We start from the raw sequence: 20,977 nt of genomic DNA, 5'->3' as shown, positions 1-20,977 counted from the left end.
GTGACTGAATGAGACAGCCTGGAGGTGGCAGCAGCAGCATAAGGAGTCCTGAAAGTGAACCTAATGCAGAGGAATTTCTGAAACTGGGGACCAGCACCTTAACCACTTAAGGACGCAGGACGTAAATGTACGTCCTGGTGTGGTGGTACTTAACGCACCAGGACGTACATTTACGTCCTGTGCATAACCGCGGGCATTGAAGCGATGCCCGTGTCATGCGCGGCTGATCCCGGCTGCTGATCGCAGCCAGGGACCCGCCGGCAATGGCCGACGCCCGCGATCTCGCCTGCGTCCGCCATTAACCCCTCAGGTGCCGGGATCAATACAGATCCCGGCATCTGCGGCAGTGCGCGATTTGAATGAATGATCGGATCGTCCGCAGCGCTGCTGCGGGGATCCGATCATTCACAACGCCGCATGGAGGTCCCCTCTCCTTCCTCCGTCCGGCTCCCGGCGTCTCCTGCTCTGGTCTGTGATCGAGCAGACCAGAGCAGAAGATAGCAGATAACACTGATCTGTTCTATGTCCTATACATAGAACAGATCAGTATTAGCAATCATGGTATTGCTATGAATAGTCCCCTATGGGGACTATTCAAGTGTATAAAAAAATGTAAAAAAAAATGTAAAAGTTAAAGTTAAAAAAAAGTGAAAAATCCCCTCCCCCAATAAAAAAGTAAAACGTCCGTTTTTTCCTATTTTACCCCCAAAAAGCGTAAAAAATAAATTTTATAGACAAATTTGGTATCGCCGCGTGCGTAAATGTCCAAACAATTAAAATAAAATGTTAATGATCCCTTACGGTGAACGGCGTGAACGAAAAAAAAAAAGTCCAAAATTGCTACTTTTTAAATACATTTTAATAAAAAAAATTATAAAAAATGTATTAAAAGTTTTTCATATGCAAATGTGGTATCAAAAAAAAAAGTACAGATCATGGCGCAAAAAATTAGCCCCCATACCGCCGCTTAAACGGAAAAATAAAAAAGTTAGAGGTCATCAAAATAAAGGGATTATAAACGTACTAATTTGGTTAAAAAGTTTGTGATTTTTTTTAAGCGCAACAATAATATAAAAGTATGTAATAATGGGTATCATTTTAATCGTATTGACCCTCAGAATACAGAACACGTCATTTTTACCATAAATTGTACGGCGTGAAAACGAAACCTTTCAAAATTAGCAAAATTGCGTTTTTCTTTTTAATTTCCCCACAAAAATAGTGTTTTTTGGTTGCGCCATACATTTTATGATATAATGAGTGATGTCATTACAAAGGACAACTGGTCGCGCAAAAAACAAGCCCTCATACTAGTCTGTGGATGAAAATATAAAAGAGTTATGATTTTAGAAGGCCAAAAGTCCTTAAGGCCAAAATGGGCTGAGTCCTTAAGGGGTTAATTATGTTTTCCAGTATCCATTGCAGCACAATGAGAGAGCCTGGAGGTGGTAGCATCAGCATGAGGAGACCATAGAGCAGCACAATTAGAGAGCCTGGAGGTGGCAGCATCAGCATGAAGAGACCATAAAGCAGCACAATTAGAGAGCCTGGAGATGGCAGCATCAACATGAGGAGACCATATGGCGGCACAATGACAGTGCTTGGAGGTGGTAGCATCAGCATGAGGAGACCATATCGTGGCACAATGACAGAGCGTGGAGGCAGTAGCATCAGCATGAGGAGACCATAGAGCAGCACAATGAGAGAGCTTGGAGGTGGCAGCATCAGCATGAGGAGACCATATGGCGGCACAATGACAGAGCCTGGAGGTGTTAGCATTAGCATGAGGAGACCATAGAGCAGCACAATGACAGAGCCTGAGGGTGGTAGCATTAGCATGAGGAGACCATAGAGTAGCACAATGACAGAGACATGAGGTGGCAGCAGCATGAGGGCCATGCCAACTGAGGGTTGAGTCTGAGGAACCCACCATCTGTTGACTAGGGGTGTTGGATGTTACTTGGGATAAATTGGATGACCGAGTGAACTGATCAATCACGGCTGCTGGGTTGCTGGTCGAGACACGACTGATAGCTGAAAATTACAATTTTAGGGACACGTCCCCAAGGACTGCCCTAAACTAGAGACTACTTAACTAAATTATTAAAACTTAACTTTTATTACAACCACTAAATTATAAATTGTGCTTTTGGTACCATAGTGAAAAATGTTAAAAAGTCCGGTCATCCACAATGTGACTACAACATAGGTCAAAATTGCCCATATGTCTTGTGATCAGTGTCACAGTGGAAAGGTCTAGTTAAGCCAGACAGTGTCGCCACCGCTGACTAGAGAAAACCCCCACCCTATTCGAATCTTGCTATTGTGTCACTAGGATGCCGATTTATAAAAACATTATAGCCCCTCCTGCTGACGTTTCGCCAGTGTACCCTGGCTTTTTCAAAGAAGTGAGGACAGGTATACCATGCATCAGTCGTCCTTTTATATGGTAGGAAATTAACTACTGTGCGCATCATTTCCTGTGCGCTCACACGGTTCGGTTCCACATCATAACTTTGCGTCAATATCAACCAATCATATTGATTGTTTACATAAGCCTGCTATTGTTTAGCCAATCCAACTTCAGACTTGCCTGTGATGTCATCGGACACCGCTCCACTGGCCCTATCAGCGCCCGCTACGTTATCCTACACGACTTCCATCGTAACCACCCGCAGCCGATCATGTGCCTGATCAGCTGACGGTCAGTCATACCCGCTATTACGGCCGCTATTGGTCTCGCGCATGCGCGTTGTTAGTCCCACAGCGCTTCTTAGTACTGCGCATGTGATAGGACTTAGTCTATACCGCAGCTTGGTTGTGTACTGCGCATGTCTAAGGGAACAATCTGATATACTCATAAGTCCTGATAATCAGAATGCATCAAGATAAGTCTAAAGAACAGACTATTGGCACTTTTGGATGACAATTAGACGTCTGTTTCTTATATTGTAATATAAAGGTGTTAATAAGGTAAGTATTAAAGCTCAATCATTGGTTCTTAAAACTAGTCTATTAAATATAGACATTATATAAAAAATGTGTGATAAGCCCATATGGGTATAAATCAATGCCCATTGAGAATAGTGCAATTAGTGCACCCATAAAGTTAAAGAATATAATAGATCCATTGGATCTATTATATTCTTTAACTTTATGGGTGCACTAATTGCACTATTCTCAATGGGCATTGATTTATACCCATATGGGCTTATCACACATTTTTTATATAATGTCTATATTTAATAGACTAGTTTTAAGAACCAATGATTGAGCTTTAATACTTACCTTATTAACACCTTTATATTACAATATAAGAAACAGACGTCTAATTGTCATCCAAAAGTGCCAATAGTCTGTTCTTTAGACTTATCTTGATGCATTCTGATTATCAGGACTTATGAGTATATCAGATTGTTCCCTTAGACATGCGCAGTACACAACCAAGCTGCGGTATAGACTAAGTCCTATCACATGCGCAGTACTAAGAAGCGCTGTGGGACTAACAACGCGCATGCGCGAGACCAATAGCGGCCGTAATAGCGGGTATGACTGACCGTCAGCTGATCAGGCACATGATCGGCTGCGGGTGGTTACGATGGAAGTCGTGTAGGATAACGTAGCGGGCGCTGATAGGGCCAGTGGAGCGGTGTCCGATGACATCACAGGCAAGTCTGAAGTTGGATTGGCTAAACAATAGCAGGCTTATGTAAACAATCAATATGATTGGTTGATATTGACGCAAAGTTATGATGTGGAACCGAACCGTGTGAGCGCACAGGAAATGATGCGCACAGTAGTTAATTTCCTACCATATAAAAGGACGACTGATGCATGGTATACCTGTCCTCACTTCTTTGAAAAAGCCAGGGTACACTGGCGAAACGTCAGCAGGAGGGGCTATAATGTTTTTATAAATCGGCATCCTAGTGACACAATAGCAAGATTCGAATAGGGTGGGGGTTTTCTCTAGTCAGCGGTGGCGACACTGTCTGGCTTAACTAGACCTTTCCACTGTGACACTGATCACAAGACATATGGGCAATTTTGACCTATGTTGTAGTCACATTGTGGATGACCGGACTTTTTAACATTTTTTCACTATAGTACCAAAAGCACAATTTATAATTTAGTGGTTGTAATAAAAGTTAAGTTTTAATAATTTAGTTAAGTAGCCTCTAGTTTAGGGCAGTCCTTGGGGACGTGTCCCTAAAATTGTAATTTTCATTGTTTTGCCCTGAGACACTTAGGAGTATTTGCTTGGTACGACTGATAGCTGACACCGGGAGCTCAGACCTCTCGCTGCGACTCCGACTGCCACATGCCCCTATACCGCTGCGACCTCTGCCTGTGCCTGATGAATTTAGGCCTCTGCCACTCTACTGTGCATGTCCTGGCACTACTCTGCCTGACATACTTATTGGGTATATATCAAGGGAGTACAATGCGCATCACTATGCTTAAAACAGTATTTGTCTAGAACAGCAGCAAATGTGTACTATTAGCTGTCCTTTAACAGTATATAGGCCCTTGACAGATTAACAGGTAAAAAATAGTACACTACTTACATGTAGGTATGTGGTATGCACTTATGAGGGCAGAAAAATGCGCTACAGTACACTTAAAAAATAATCTGAGTACCACACCAGCCGGTGAGTATTTTTTCCTGGACTTTCACAATATGTAGGCCCTTGACAGATTAACAGGTACAAAATAGTACACTACTTAGATGTAGGTATGTGGTATCAGGTATGCACTTATGAGGGCAGAAAAATGCGATACTGTCAGGGACCGACCGAGGGACAGGGAGAGTGAGCCCTAACTGACCCTGCTCTCCCTGCCTACTTGCCCATCCACCCTAAACGGTGATTCGACAACTGGGCGCCAGTCCCTCCCTGAGGTAAAGTGCAGGGGCCTATTAAAAACACATACTAATAAATAGTCGGTCACAAACCAGAAACATAACCTGAACATAGAACTCTATAGTATTAAGTTCAGAGGACACAGATCAGTGAGCAGCACAGGGGACACTATATCAGCGGACATGAACAGATGACTCAGTGGTCGTGAACAGAGGACACTATAAATAAGCGGTCATGAACAGAACTCCAAAGATCTGAATAAAGGACTAATAAACATATAGAGTACAAAACACCAGACAGGATAATGGATGAGTCTAAACATACTCCACAAACAAAACAGGAATATTCACAATCCCTTCAGAACACCTCCAGTAGACGCAGAAATAACAATACCCTCTGAGTCCCCATGGACAAGTAACAGGGATGCCTAAATACACAGGATATAGATATAGAACTCTGTTCACACTGAACACACAAACTGGACACTCCACTCCACTTAAGGAGTAGCCATTAATAATAAATCCAAATAGACTACTGGCCAGCGGCACACTCACCAGTGTGGACAGGATGCTGGCCCAGTAGGAAAACAGAAATATAAAACACAGAACTTCATATAAACGGATACAAGAGAAAACACAGTGTGAACAGACTCATAGCAGAAAGGATATACAAATCCTAAAACTGACTATACAAACAAAGATAAAAATACACTATAAGCATGCCACCTAACCATGGCTAAAACCAGAAAATACAAAGTACATGCTAAGACAGAGATAGTAGATTAAAAGCTCAAATAAAGAGTGTTTCACCAAGAGCTCCCAGCAGCATGTCCAGCATGTTAGCAAGCCATGATGTAATGAGGTCAATCACCAGCGCTGAGGCTAGGCTGAGCTGACTATAAATAGACACACCCTAGGAGCTATTGGCTGAAAAAGCCAGAGGCATTAACTATTCCCTGACCAGGGAACATAAAACTGTTCACACACAAAAACCAATTGCTGTGTGTGAACACAGGCCAATACAGACATGACAGGTACAGAACACTTAAAAAAACATATTTTAGTAAAACACCAGCCAGTGATTACTTTTGCCTGGACTTTCACAATATGTAGGCGCACAACAGATTCAAAATAGTACACTACTTCGATGTACGTATGTGGTATCAGGTATGCACTTATGAGGGCAGAAATATATGGTACAGTACACTTAAAAAAACATATTTTAGTAAAACACCAGCCGGTGATTACTTTTGCCTGGACTTTCACAGTATGTAGGCCCACGACAGATTAGCAAGTAAAAAATTGTACACTACTTAGAGATGTAGATATGGGGTATGCACTTATGAAGGCAGAAAAATGCGCTACAATACGCTTAAAAATACGTATTTTTGTAAAACACCAGCCGGTGATAACTTTTCCCTGGACTTTCACAGTATGTAGGCCCACAACAGATTCAGGTAACAAATAGTACACTACTTAGAGATGTAGGTATGTGGTAAGCACTTATGAGGGCAGCCGGTGATTACTTTTGCCTGGACTTTCCCTGTATGTAGGCCCTTGACAGATTAACAGGTACAAAACAGTACACTACTTAAATGTACGTATGTGGTATGAACTTATGAGGGCAGAAAAATACGCCACAGTACACTTAAAAAGACGTATTTTAGTAAAACACCAGCCGGTGATTACTTTTGCCTGGACTTTCACAGAATCTAGGCCCTTGACAGATTAACAGGTGCAAAATAGTACACTACTAAGATGTACGTATGTAGTATGCACTTATGAGGGCAGAAAAATGTGGTACAGTACACTTAAAATAAATGTATTTTTGCACAACACCAGCAGTACACAACAGTGCTGCAGCACAAAAAAGCTGTGTACTAAACACAAAATTGCACTCTGTCAAAGACTATTTGGACTGGGAGGTTAATGGCTGCAGTTAAAATAATTTTCAGTGAAAAAACACTGCTCTCTGTCCACCAGAATACTGATGTGACTAGGATGTGAAACGCTGCTGGAATGAGCTTTTCTGTGTAACACTCACACAGCAATATCCGTCCTATCTGTATGCAGTGTAATGAATAATATGACGAGCCACAAAATGGCTGCCGAATATATAGTGCTGTGACATCACAGGGGTGACTGGCTGCTGATAGGCTGCATCCTGCATGTGATTCAGGATAATACCGCCTACTTCCCGCCTTCCCAGCATTCCTTGCCCCATGTACTGACATGTGGATCTGCCATTTTAGATGCCCTGGAGCCTGGACCGCAGGAAATGGAGTTTAATGAAGTGATTCGCGCAATAGAATCGCGGCGATATTCGCATTTGTTGCGAATCGAATATTTCATGAAATTCGTAACAAATTCGGGTTGGTCAGCTACGATTCACTCATCTCCACTACCAATTGTCACGATTCGGCTGGTTGGAGGTGGATCCTCTGTGCCAGAGAGGGATTGGCGTGGACCATGTCGGTGGACCGGTTCTAAGTTGCTACTGGTATTCACCAGAGCCCGCCGCAAAGCGGGATGGTCTTGCAGCGGCGGTAGCAACCAGGTCGTATCCACCAGCAACGGCTCAACCTCTCTGACTGCTGAGATAAGATCGGTACAAGGGAGTAGACAAGAGCAAGGTCGGACGGTCAGGGCAGGCAGCAAGGATCGTAGTCAGGGGCAACGGCAGGAGGTCTGGAACACAGGCTAGGAACACACAAGGAAACGCTTTCACTGGCACAATGGCAACAAGATCCGGCGAGGGAGTGCAGGGGAAGTGAGGTATAAGTAGGGAGTGCACAGGTGATGACACTGATTAGGCCTGCTGCGCCAATCAGTGGCGCAGTGGCCCTTTAAATTGCAGAGACCCGGCGTGCGCGCCCTAAGGAGCAGGGCCGCGCGTGCCGGGACAACACAGACGGGGAACGTGTCAGGTACGGGAGCCGGGATGCGCATCGCGAGCGGGCGCATCCCGTGTCGCGAATCGCATCCCGGCTGGGAGTAATATCGCAGCGCACCCGGTCAGCAGGTCTGACCGGGGCGCTGCGAATGAGAGGACGCTGCGAGCGCTCCGGGGAGGAGCGGGGACCCGGAGCGCTCGGCGTAACACCAATGTTTATCCATTGCAATGGAGGTCATGGGGGAGTCATCATGTAAGGAGCTAAAAAAAACAATGGGCCCATTCTTGCATAGTAACCCTTTGCCACCTATGATGCCCTCCGTAGTGTTGAGCTGTAAAACCTAAGCCATCTGACTGTCAGAGGTGGAGACCTTATACATTAACATCTAAGTCCCCCGAAATTGGTAGCACATTTGTTTCATAATATGTTACATCTAGTATAATTGTTTATCTGAATTTGCAATTGTTTAGAAGGTTATAGGCAGTTGTCAGGTGCCAAAAAAAAAAAAAAAAAAATAGGCCCATTCCTGCACAGGGGCCCATATATATGGGTGAATATTCTCCTATATTTGCGAAAGTCGCATATTCAATATATTTTCGGTTATTTTCGCTTTGCGTAAATGCGCATACGCTCATGAGCATATGCGCATGCAGAACTGCATTACGTGACATTCATATTAAAATGCGACTATAACTATTTACCTATCTATCTATATTATCTAGCTATATTATCTTTTCATCATGGGTCTATGACACTTTTCATTTTGAATATTGTCATGTCATATTCGTGAATATCGTCACTGTCTATCTACCTATCTAATTTTAGTGACGATATTCGCGAATATGAGGATATTTGCAAATATGAGAATATTTGCATATTCTCATATTCGAGAATATTTATGAATATTCGCTCTCCAGTCTAATACAGTAAATAGTATAGGAGTCTTCTTTAGACCACAAACTGGAAGCAGGGAGGGATGAAATCACTGTGATGTGTTCTGTGGGGGAAAAAAATTAGGAATATTTGTAATTGCGAATACATAGCACTATATTCGCATTATTCTCGAATATGCAACATTCCTGATAAATATTCGAATTGCGAATATTTGCGCTCAACACTTGTAGTGACTCAGTGGGGACATTACTCCTCTAAATATACAGTGGCAAGCTGTCTATGTTACCTAGGAGCATCTACCTTATTGATATTATTTTTTTCATTAATCATCCTCTGTAAAAGAATGTGATGTTTTCTGTAGTCTTGAGCTTGAATTCCAAAGCCATGTGACCGTCAGATGTGAAGACCACTTACGTTAGCATCTGAGTCCCTCTACAAAATTGTCAGAACCAGCCAACACTATCTAAAGGCCATGGGCAGAGGGTATAAAGTCACATCTGTTTCACACCTACCATAGCTCACTTCACACCTTGCTGCAAGGGAGATTATGGGGAAGTTGTCTTTTTAGGGACTGAAAAACAGCAGGGCCATTCCTTCCTAGCAGCCAATGCTTCCTGTACCTTCCATCCAAGAAGATGTTTCCTGAAGTCTTGGGCTGGAAATCCCAAGCCACGTGACCATCAGATGTGAAGACCACTTACGTTAGTATCTCAGTTTCTCTACAAATTGACATAATCAGCCAACTCTAATGGCCATGAGCAGAATGTATAGAGTGAGATCTGTTCCATTCCTGCCATATCTGACTCTCAGGCACATGTTTATAGGAAGTGAATTAAACCCATGGTGACATTCTCTTGACTTTGCTTCTTGCTGTAACACAAGCGGTTGGCTAATTACTAATTTTATCTTTGAGCAGCAGCGAGTTAATCATTCTCCGCATGTATCTAAACAAATGATTTATTGTCTTTCAGAATAATTTGGCGCCATTAAACAAATGATTATAATAATCAGTCTTCTACAGTATCCTAAATCCCTTTTTTATTTCCGAGTTTATATTCCATGGCACTGAAAGAAAGCTGTTCGACAGCCGACCGGCAAATTGCGACACAGGCAGATATGTTATTATGCTTTTCAATCGCTTTGCTTCTTTCATCTATACTTTCTACTAAATCACATATTGAATGAATATTGTATAATTACAAATCATTTAATGCTACTTTTTGTTTGCCTTTTAAATTACCCCCTTTTTTTTTTAACATGATGATCATACGACTCCCGACATCATTTCTGAAAAACATTACAGTAGGATCATGACATTTTAGTAATAGAGTTAGAAGCAACATTGTATTAAAATAGAAGATCTAATATGTGACTTTAAAGGGAATTTCTAGTGAGTTAGAAAATTAAGTTATAATAGAAAAGAAAAAGAAAAAACTTAAATGCTTACTAAGTTACTTAAGTTAGCAACATTTCACTGCTACCAATCACTATGGTCCATCACAACCCCCTCCCAAGTCCCCTCTGGAACCTTTTGGCTACAGGTGCCAATTGATTATTATATACATTGCTAAGTAGGTCAGCAATTGGCTGTTACTGGTCACATGGAGAAGAACTGCACACAGAAGGAAGGACCAAGATGGCCCGCAGAATGTAAGCAGCTTAGGATTTGTAAGGTAAGTATAACAAAGAGATACTCAGTGGTAGATACTGTAATATCTACTTGTTGTTACGCCGAGCGCTCCGGGTCCCTGCTCCTCCCCGGAGCGCTCGCGGCGTTCTCCTCTCTGCAGTGCCCCGGTCAGACCCTCTGACCGGGAGCGCTGCATTGTCACTGCCGGCGGGGATGCGATACGCGTAGCGGGACGCGCCCGCCCGCGGGTCGCATCCCAATCTACTCACCTGTCCCGTTCCCCGGCTGTCACGTCCCGGCGCGCGCGGCCCCGCTCTCTAGGAGCGCGCGCGCCGGCTCTCTGAGATTTAAAGGGCCAGTGCACCACTAATTGGTGCCTGGCCCAATCAGTGTCAATTAGCTTCCCTGCTCCTTGTGTATAAAAACCCACTTCCCCTTGCTGTCCTGGCCGGATCTTGCTGCCTAGTGCCAGTGATAGCTTTTTGTGTGTTCCCAAGCCAGTGTTTCCAGACACTTTGCTGTTGCCCCTGACTACGACCCTTGCTGCCTGCTTTGACCTTCTGCTATGTCCGACCTTGCTCTTGCCTTGTCCCTTGTACCGCGCCTGTCTCAGCTGTCAGCTGGAGTTGAGTCGCTATCGGGTGGAATGACCTGGGGGTTACCTGCTGCTGCAAGTCCATCCCGCTTTGCAGTGGGCTCTGGTGAAAACCAGTAACCCCTTAGGCTCCGTTCCCCTGGTAAGGCCCACGTCATCACCCCACTGACACAGAGGATCCACCACCAGTGTCCTCGCTGCATACCTATCCGGATCCTGACACTTGTTATAAGGATCCCATGAAAATAAACTACCCACAGAATATCCTGCTGCTGTGAATAACCTAGTGGTATTATTTAACCACTTGGGGACAGAGCCCATTTTGACCCTAAGGACGAGAGCATTTTTTGCATATCTGACCTCTGTCAATTTATACATTAATAACTCTGGGATTCTTTTAATTATGAATTTGATTCCAAAATTTTTTTTTGGGTGGCATATTCTACTTTATATTATTGGTAAATTTTTGTGGATACTTGAATTATTTCTTGGTGAAAAATCCACAAATTTCATACAAAATTTTAAAATTTAGCATTTTTCTAACTTTTAAGCTCTCTGCTTGTAAGGAAAATGTACATGCCAAATAAATTATATATTGATTCACATACACAATATGTCTACAATATGTTGGCATCATAAAGTTGACATGTTTTTACTTTTTGAAGACATTGGAGGGCATCAAAATGTAGCAGCAATTTTCCAGTTTTCACAAAAATTTCAAAATCTGAATTTTTCAGGGACCAGTTCAGTTTTTAAGGGAATTTGAAGGTCTTTATGTTAGAAATCCCACATAATGTATCCCATTATGAAAATGGAACCCCTCAAATTATTCAAAATGGCATTAGAAAGTTTGTTAACCCTTTAGGTGTTTCACAGGAATAGCAGCAAAGTGAAGGAGAAAATTCAAAATCTTCATTTTTTTTACACTAACATGTTCTTGTAGACCCATTTTTTTCATTTTTTCAAAGGGCAAAAGGAGAAAAAGCCCCCGAATTTTTGTTTAATCTAATTTCTCTTGAGTAAGGAAATACTTCATATATGGACATAAATTGCAGTACAGGGCTCAGAAGGGAAGGAGCGAGGATTTTGGAGAGCGAATCTTGATGAAATGGTTTTTGGGGGGGCATGTTGCATTTAGGAAGCCACCATATTGCAAGAACAGTAAAAAAAAAAAAAAAACACATAGCACACTATTTGGGAAACATCACCTCTCAAGGAACGTAACAAGGGGTATAGTAAGCCTTTACACCCCACAGGTGATTGACAAACTTTCATTAAAGTGGGACAAGAAAATGAAAAAAATATCACTATTTTCACTAAAATGCTGCTGTTTTTCATTTTCACAAGGAGTAGTAGGAGAAAATGCTCCCCAAAATGTATAACCTCATTTCTCTCGAGTAAGGAAATACCTCATGTGTGGATGTAAAGTGCTCTGTGGGCAAAACTACAGGGCTCAGAATGGAAGGAGCGACATTGGGCTTTTGGAGCCAAATTTTGTTGAAATGATTTTTGAGGGCATGTAGCATTAAGGAAGCCCCCATGGTGCCAGAACAGCAAAATAAAAACACATGGCACACTATTTGGGATACTACACCCCTCAAGGAACGTAACAAGGGATAAAGTGAGCCTTAAGACCCCACAGGTGATTGATGAATTTTTGCTAAAGTTGGACTTGAAATTGAAAAATTAGATTTTTTTTTAACTAAAATGCTGGTGTTACTCCACATTTTTCATTTTCACAAGGGGTAATAGGAGAAAAAAGCCCCCGTAAATTTGTAGCATCATTTCTTTGTAATATGGTATTTCCCCATATGTCGAAGTTAAGTGCTCTGCAGGCACACTACAGGGCTTAGAAAAGGGATGTCTTAAGGCTTTTGTAGAGAGAATTTGGTTAGAATGGAAGTCAGGGGTTATGTGCGTTTACAAAGACCCCATGGTGCCAGAACAGTGGACCTTCCCACATGTGACCCCAATTCAGAAAGTAAACCCCTCACGGAATGTAATATGGGGTGCAGTGAACATTTACACCCCACTGAAAATTTAATTTTTCATTTTTACGGACCACTGTTTAAAAAAATCTTTCAGTCAACTGTGGGGTGTAAATGCTCACTGTACCACTTATTACTTTCTGTGAGGGGTGTAGTTTCTGAAATGGGGTCACATGTGGGGGGTCCACTGTTCTGGCCGCACGAGGGCTTTGTAAACGGACATGGCCTTCAATTCCAGGCAAATTCTCTCTTCAAAAAAACTATTTTTCTCCTTCTCTTCTGAGCATTGTAATGTGCCCGCGGAGCACTTTACATCCACATATGGCGTATTTCCATACTTAGAAGAGATGGGGTTACAAATTTGGGGGGCTTTTTTTCCAATTACCCCTTCTTCACATAAAAAATATTGGGTAAGACCAGCATTTTAGTGAAGTTTCCAAAATGTGGTCACATGTGGGTGTTTTTTTTTTTTTTTTTTTTGCGTTTATGTCAGAAGAACCGCTGTAACTATTAGCACTAATATAGGCCTCAAATGTTCATGGCGCGCTCTCAATCCTGAGCCCTATTGTGCGCCCGCAGAGCACTTTACTTCCACATATGGGTTATTTCCGTATTCAGAAGAAGTTGCATTACAAATTTTGGGGGTCTTTTATATGCCCTTTACCTCTAAAAAGTATGGGGCAACTAACATGCTTACACTAACATTTTCCTTCTCTTAAGGGGTAAAGGGAGAAAAAGCCCTACTTTTGCAATGCAATTTCTCTTGAGTACGGAAATACCCCATATATGACTACTAAACCATTGCCTTGAAATACAACAGGGCTCCGGAGTGAGAGAGCGCCAGGCGCATTAGAAGCCTAAATTAGGGATTTGCATGGGGGCAGACCTGCATGCAAGTGTTACACTTGCCTCCACTACCAAAAATACCCTATGGCAGTGTTTCCCAAAAAGGGTGCCTCTAGCTGTTGCTAAAGTCTGAGCATGCCTGGACAGTCAATGGCAGTCCGGCAACGCTGGGAGTTGTTGTTTTGCAACAGCTGTAGGCTCCATTTTGGAAACAGTGCCGTACGATTTTTAATTTTAATTGGGGACAGCACCGATCACCCTAATTTTCCGGGTCACCACGTCTCCAGAGACCCATAAGACCCGGAATTGCCACAAATTGCTGGTCTGAATTGACAGATCGCCCATCTCAGGACGCCCCCCCCCCCCCCCCCCCCCAGGGTTGGGATATCAGCAGTCATGCCATTCCGATCACCGCCTAACGAGCGGCGGTGACAGGAAATACGGAGGGTGTACAGGTACTCCTTCCATCCTTAACTACCTCCGTCCCCAACAGATTAAAGAAGCACTCCAGATTTGCTTATTGTTCATTTTTGCCCATATCGTGCAAACATACCATCACTAGTCCTACAGTGCCATATGTTTTATTCCAGCACAGCTGCATCTATACGTTTCGTGACTATAACTGGGTCATGTGATAACCAGTTTGACTCACAGAACATTTCAGTCTTTAAAACCTTAAAGACCCGGGCTTTTTCCGTTTTTTCATTTTCAATTTTTCATCCTTAACTTTAAAAAATCATAACTCTTTAAAATCTCCATAGGAATGGATCAATCAGTGTTTTTGGCGATTGAATGCTCAAGCCTGGATCTCTGGCTTGAAGCATTCAATCGGCGATCGGACTGCAGGAAGGAAGGTAAGAGACCTTCCTCCTGTGCTACAGCTGTTCGGGATGCCGCAGCGATCCCGAACCGCTCCCTGAGCTAAGCGGCAACTTTCACTTTCGTTTTTAGCCGCGATCAGTGCTGCGCTCTATTAGAGGCGGGTCCCGGCTTCACTATGACGCCGGGCCTGCCGCGTTATGATGGGGGGTCACCGTGTGACCCCGCGTTATATCGCAGGACCGGGACCCAGGACGAACCCATACGTCCTGGGTCCTTAAGGGGTTAAAGGGGTTCTCCACTGCTAGGCATCTTATCATCTTTTCGCCCCCTGGTGACATCACACCAAACCCCCTCCATTCATGTCTATGGGAGGGGCTGGTCAGATGTGAAGACCAACTCGAAATTGGCCAAGACAGCCAACATCTAATGGCTATAGGCAGAGTGTATCTGTTTCATGCCTACTATAGCTCACTTCATGCCTAGCTGCCGCTGGGACCCCCACAATCTCCATGCAGCACCCGGCATTCTGAATGAATGCCGGGTTCCGGTGGCAGTGGTCGTGATGTCACGCCACGCCCCCTCCATTCATGTCTAGGGGAGGGGGCATGATGGCAGTGCGGCATAGTGCAGCATAGGCTATTTTTAGAGAATAATGTAGAGGTTCTTGTACTTTAGGGGAAAATCAGAGAAGTGACCAAAGTCCAATATGTAATAAGGTCCAAGGCACCACCAAGGTGAGGTCTTCAAAGCTTTGATTCAAAGTCCAGAAGCAAACATCAGACATGTTTCGGTACACAGGCCTCAATCTGTGCGGACCTCTGTATCAAAACATGGCTTTTTCATGCTTCCACTTTAGTTATGTGCCACACACTCCTTAGGAAAATTTAAGACAAAATATAAAAGTAGTTTAAAGGTTGGTGAAAGTTGGCAAAAACTGTAGGTTTTTAATCATTGATTGATCAGTATGTTGAATGGCTGGGTGATCAGTTAAATGGGCACTCTCATTAAACAAATTTTAGCTATTGCACTCCTTATAGTACATAAAAAAATCTTTCTAATGTACTTTGTTTAAAAAACACTGACTTTGGACTCCTGCTGGCCTGGCAGAAGTCCAAAATTAGGAAATGCTGAGGGAGATGTGTGCAGCCTTATCCAATCATTGCTCACCTCACACTGAACTGCTCTGGGCTGTGTGTAGCAGGAAGTTCTCCCCTCTATGGCTTCAGATGATGTCACGCCTGCTGGGGAACGCCCCTTCTCAGTCTGTTAGACTGAGCAGAAAATACAGAGCAATATCAAGGTAGAAAACTAAAAAATAATGTCAGGGGGTGGTTTATCATGATGGCTGCACTGAACTGGGAGGATTATAAAATTTAACAAGATCATAACAGGTAATCTTTAAATAATTGGTTGGTTGGTAAATAGGTAAGTTGGTTGGTTGCTTGATTATCTGTTGTTGTGATTGATTGGTTGCATAATTGTTTAGTATAGATATGTTAACTATTACAATCTCTGCTGCCATTTCTTGGTGCAAGAGTTAAATAAGTCTGGCATGCCCTGTAATGAATCCAATTTCTCAAGATAAAGTTACAATTTAATACATTATCACATCACGATACACTAGGAAAACCATCATCAGGTTGCAATTCACATCAGAACCACTAGGCAGCCACAAAATGTCATCCATAACCATCCCCTGATATTGTATAACAGTTTTTAATTTTTTTTTTTTTTTTTAAAGCTGGTCTTTTTGCACCCTTTGGGATAAGACAAGGAAGAAGATATGGAAGAACACCTATGTAGGCATGTTGGTTGTATGGTTGCTTTGTTGGTTGGTTATGAGTTTGGTTGGATGTCACTGATTTAGTTAGTGATCGGTTGGTTTATTGTTTGGTTGGATGTCACTGATTTAGTTAGTGATCGGTTGGTTATTGTTTGGTTTGATGTTACTGATTTAGTTAGTGACCGTTAGTTTATTGTTTGGTTGGATGTCACTGATTTAGTTAGTGATCGGTTGATTTATTGTTTGGTTGGATGTTACTGATTTAGTTAGTGATCGGTTGGTTTATTGTTTGGTCTGATGTTACTGATTTAGTTAGTGACCGGTTAGTTTATTGTTTGGTTGGATGTTACTGATTTAGTTAGTGATCGGTTAGTTTATTGTTTGGTTGGATGTTACTGATTTAGTTAGTGATCGGTTGGTTTATTGTTTGGTTGGATGTTACTGATTTAGTTAGTGATCGGTTGGTTTATTGTTTGGTCTGATGTTACTGATTTAGTTAGTGACCGGTTAGTTTATTGTTTGGTTGGATGTTACTGATTTAGTTAGTGATCGGTTAGTTTATTGTTTGGTTGGATGTTACTGATTTAGTTAGTGATCGGTTGGTTTATTGTTTGGTTGGATGTTACTGGTTTAGTTAGTGATCGGTTGGTTTATTGTTTGGTCTGATGTTACTAATTTAGTTAGTGATCGGTTGGTTTATTGTTTGGTCTGATGTTACTGATTTAGTTAGTGATCGGTTGGTTTATTGTTTGGTCTGATGTTACTGACTTAATTAGTGATCGGTTAGTTGATTGTTTGGATGGATTTTACTGATTTAGTTAGTGATCGGTTGGTTTATTGTTTGGTCGGATGTTACTGATTTAGTTAGTGATTGGTTAAATAAGTGTTTGGTTGTTCATCACCTTTCTTGACTGGTAAGCTACTTGGGTGATTGGTTGGTTGGTTATTTGGTTTGTTTGTCTGGTTGGTTGGTTGGTTGGTCTGGGGGGTTGGAGAGTCCTTCACATTTGTGTTTACCATAGTGTGGTAAAAGGTAACTAGGAAATAGTATTCATCCAGCACACAGACTCCTCTTCACCTACCTGAACTTCATTCTTTCACTAAATCCCTTGAAAGTTGCAGCTAATATAATAAAAATCAGAGAAAAAAGACAAAATGGTCTTTGAAACTGAATGTCAGGGCCAGAAGATAAACTGGAGAACAGATACATTATACAAAAGTCCAAATACTCTGTGAGACAAGTAAAGAGCATAATGGTAATAAGCATAGCTACCATAAACTGTGATGAAGTGCCACGACGGCGGGATGAGCGTATGATATAGATCCGTAAAACAATCTTTACTTAGTGCGCTTGTAAAAACATTGCCGGTAATGAGCTTTAAATGAAAACTCCACTTAGATTTAATGACATTGAGCATTTTCTGCCCACATGGTAATAATCAGTCAATCAACACAGAAAATGGAGGATTCTTTTTTTCTATAAGACTGATCAAATTTTCACTGTAGCTATTGCTTGGGGATTAGAGACCCTGAAACGCGTCAGTGGTTTGTTTGATATGCTACGGCCTGGTTGTGCTCATGCTGTGCGAGTGAAATGACGTATTGTTACAAATGATGATTTAATTAATTCTTTACGGCAAGAAAATTCAATTTTCATTTATTTCTAATTACTAATTCCATATGACTTTAGTGACTGGAATGTAATGGGATCGAAAGGCAGAAGTCTTCTCTCCAATGGGCTGTATACTGTGGGGGGGGGGGGGTGTCTAAGGGCAGCTTTTTAGAAGATCAGTCTTTTCAGGTGGGCAGTGTGTAGCCTAAAAAGTGAAAGTGCGTGATTTTGCCCACATTTTTTTTAAAGGGGTTTACTGGCAGTATAATGTCTCCGCTGTCTCGTGGACACAGCTTCACATCAAGTTTATACCGAATCTCAAGGAAAGACACGCTGGTTGCTTAACTGATGTAATCTTTACTGAGATATAATGAAAGTGCGGTAAAACTGTAAAACAAACATATGAAAGACAAATGTAAGCATGGCTATTCAAGTGCCTTACATTATGCATAGCTAATACATAGATAGGGTCTAACATGTGCTCACTTACTACACACTGAAAACACATTATCTATCTACAAATGCCGAGCATCTCTCTACACAGGCTAACTAACAATTCCGTACTCACAGGCTTTGGTATTTATCAGATTTGCAGTCTGTATTAGCTTTAAGAAGTCCTGTGGATCTGGTCACTGTGGTGGCTGGAGCTGGAATGAATGAGACATGCCGGATCTAGCCCTATGCTTTAGAGAGAAGGCCCGCCTCTAGGCTTCAAGAAAATGGAGGGTCTTAAAGGAACAGACCCTGCTGAGTGCCAAGCATGTAAAATACATTGCGAAGGCAGCACACTCCCCACCTGGCATACTTTTTGTTATGCCACTAACCCTTGGACAGAAGTAAAACTACTTCAGAAATTGGCCTTGCATACACTTTGGGAATGCCCTGTCTAACAATCCTAACTTCAACCTTTCTAACTCTAGCATCACTACTAGGATCAGTCCCCACAATGAGTCCAATAGGCCACTCGTTCCTGTGGGCCTGAGAGTCTTTCAGTAAAACAACGTCTCCAACTTGTAAATTGGGCTTGTCATCTTGCCATTTCTTGCGTGGCTGGAGTGTCACCAGGTATTCCTGTCTCCACCTCTTCCAGAAAATGTCCGCAAGACTTTGAACTTGTTTCCTTTGCTTGGTGTACAAGTCCTTGAGCGAATTGTGTTGAGAAATCTCTTCCTTTTTCAGAAGGCCTTGGATTTCTTCTTTAAAGACTTCCTGTTGGATGCATCTGATGATCGTGACCTTGGCTTGTTCACAGTGGTCGTTGCTACGCTGATCAGTATTGGTAGCTCTGCAGGAGGATCTGGCTAGACAGATAAGTTTTCCGATTGCACGGGTCAGCGACTTCCAGCTGGAAAACCTTTCAAATCTATGAGCGCCCAGATTGTCTCTTGTAACTATAGTCCTACAACCTCTTTGTCTTGATCTGGTTCTATGAGCTGAAAGGCCTGTACCTGAGTAGTTTCTTTGGTTTCTGGTTTACGAAGAAAGGATGGACCTACGAACCAGTTAGTTTGCATGAGTGCAGCGGCTGGCACCAGTCTTGTCCCATGATCAGCTGGGTTCTTGTCCGTGCTGATGTGATGCAACTGTTCTGAACTTGTAGACTTTCTGATACGTGTCACTCTGTTGGCCACGCATGTATAAAATCTTCTTGAAGCATTGTGAATATATCCTAACACAATCTTGCTGTCTGTATAAAAGTTAATTGCATGGATCTCGATGTCCAGTTCTGTTGTAATCATGTCTGCCATCTCTACAGCTAAGACAGCAGCACAAAGTTCTAGACGTGGGACAGTGTGAGCCGGTCTGGGAGCCAGCTTAGATTTTCCCATGAGGAACCCGACATGGCTTTGTCCCTCAGTGTCTATTACCCTAAGGTAGGCGACAGATGCGATAGCCATAGTCGAGGCGTCAGAGAATATGCATATTTCTCTTCTCTTTGTAGCAGACAAGGAAACAGATACGTATGGTCTAGGGATGTTGAGTTGTTCAAGCTCTAACAATGAGTCTTTCCACAACTTCCACTGCATTTCCTTCTCTTCAGGTAGAGGTATGTCCCAGTCACTTTGTTCTTGCTCAGTAGTGATCTGTCTCAAAAGAGCTTTACCTTGCATGATGATGGGTGCTACGAACCCCAGGGGGTCGTAAAGACTGTTGACTGTAGATAGGACACCTCTTTTTGTGAATGGCTTCTCTTCTCTGGAGACCCTGAAGGTGAAACTGTCAGTCTTCAGGTCCCAACTAATCCCAAGACTTCTTTGCAAGGGTGGTAATTCTGTTCCTAGATCCAAGTCTTTGAGGTCTTTAGCACGGTCTTCCATTGGAAATGCTTCCATGACTCTGTTGCTGTTGGAAGCTACCTTGTTCAGTCTTATGTTTGATTCTGCCAACATTTCTCTTGTACTTTTCAGGACGTTGATAGCTTCTTCATTGCTGGAGAAAGAAGCAAGTCCATCATCTACGTAGAAGTTCTTCATGACGAACTGTGTGGCTTCTTGACCATGTCTTTCACCTTGCTGTGCTGCTCGTCTCAGGTTGTAGATAGCTACAGCTGGAGAAGGGCTGTTTCCAAACACATGTACCTTCATCCTGTACTCTGTGATTTCTTTGTTAAAGTCATTGTCTGCATACCACAGGAACCTTAAGTAGTCTCTGTGATCTTCACGAACAAGGAAACAGTAGAACATCTGTTGTACGTCTGCTGTCACTGCTACGAGTTCTTTTCTGAACCTGATGAGTACTCCAAGGAGTGTATTGTTCAGGTCAGGTCCGCTGAGAAGGACATCATTTAGTGAGATGCCTTTGTGCTTCGCACTAGAGTCAAATACTACGCGTATCTGGCCTGGTTTCTGAGGATGGTACACCCCAAATATTGGTAAGTACCAGTGTTCTTGGTTCTCTTGTAGTGGTGGTGCCCTTTCAGCTTGATCGTTATCAAAGATCTTCTGCATGAAGGCTTGGAAGTGTTTCTTCATATTTGGCTTTCTTTGTAGCATGTGCTGCAACGAGGTGAAGCGTTTCTCTGCTTGTACCTTGTTGTCAGGAAGGCGATGGC

At 42.6% G+C, this 20,977-nt stretch overlaps 1 protein-coding gene across 7 annotated transcripts in view; it reads left to right on the top strand.

Moving 5' to 3' along the window:
* Positions 1–20,977, top strand: part of CTBP1 (C-terminal binding protein 1) — a 659,916-nt gene that overhangs the window by 307,406 nt on the left and 331,533 nt on the right. The gene's annotated exons all lie outside the window — the stretch shown is intronic.

Source organism: Hyla sarda, chromosome 1 (genome assembly GCF_029499605.1).
Source record: "Hyla sarda isolate aHylSar1 chromosome 1, aHylSar1.hap1, whole genome shotgun sequence".
In the NCBI taxonomy this organism is placed as follows: domain Eukaryota; kingdom Metazoa; phylum Chordata; class Amphibia; order Anura; family Hylidae; genus Hyla; species Hyla sarda.
This window is presented reverse-complemented; position numbering and strand designations above follow the sequence as displayed.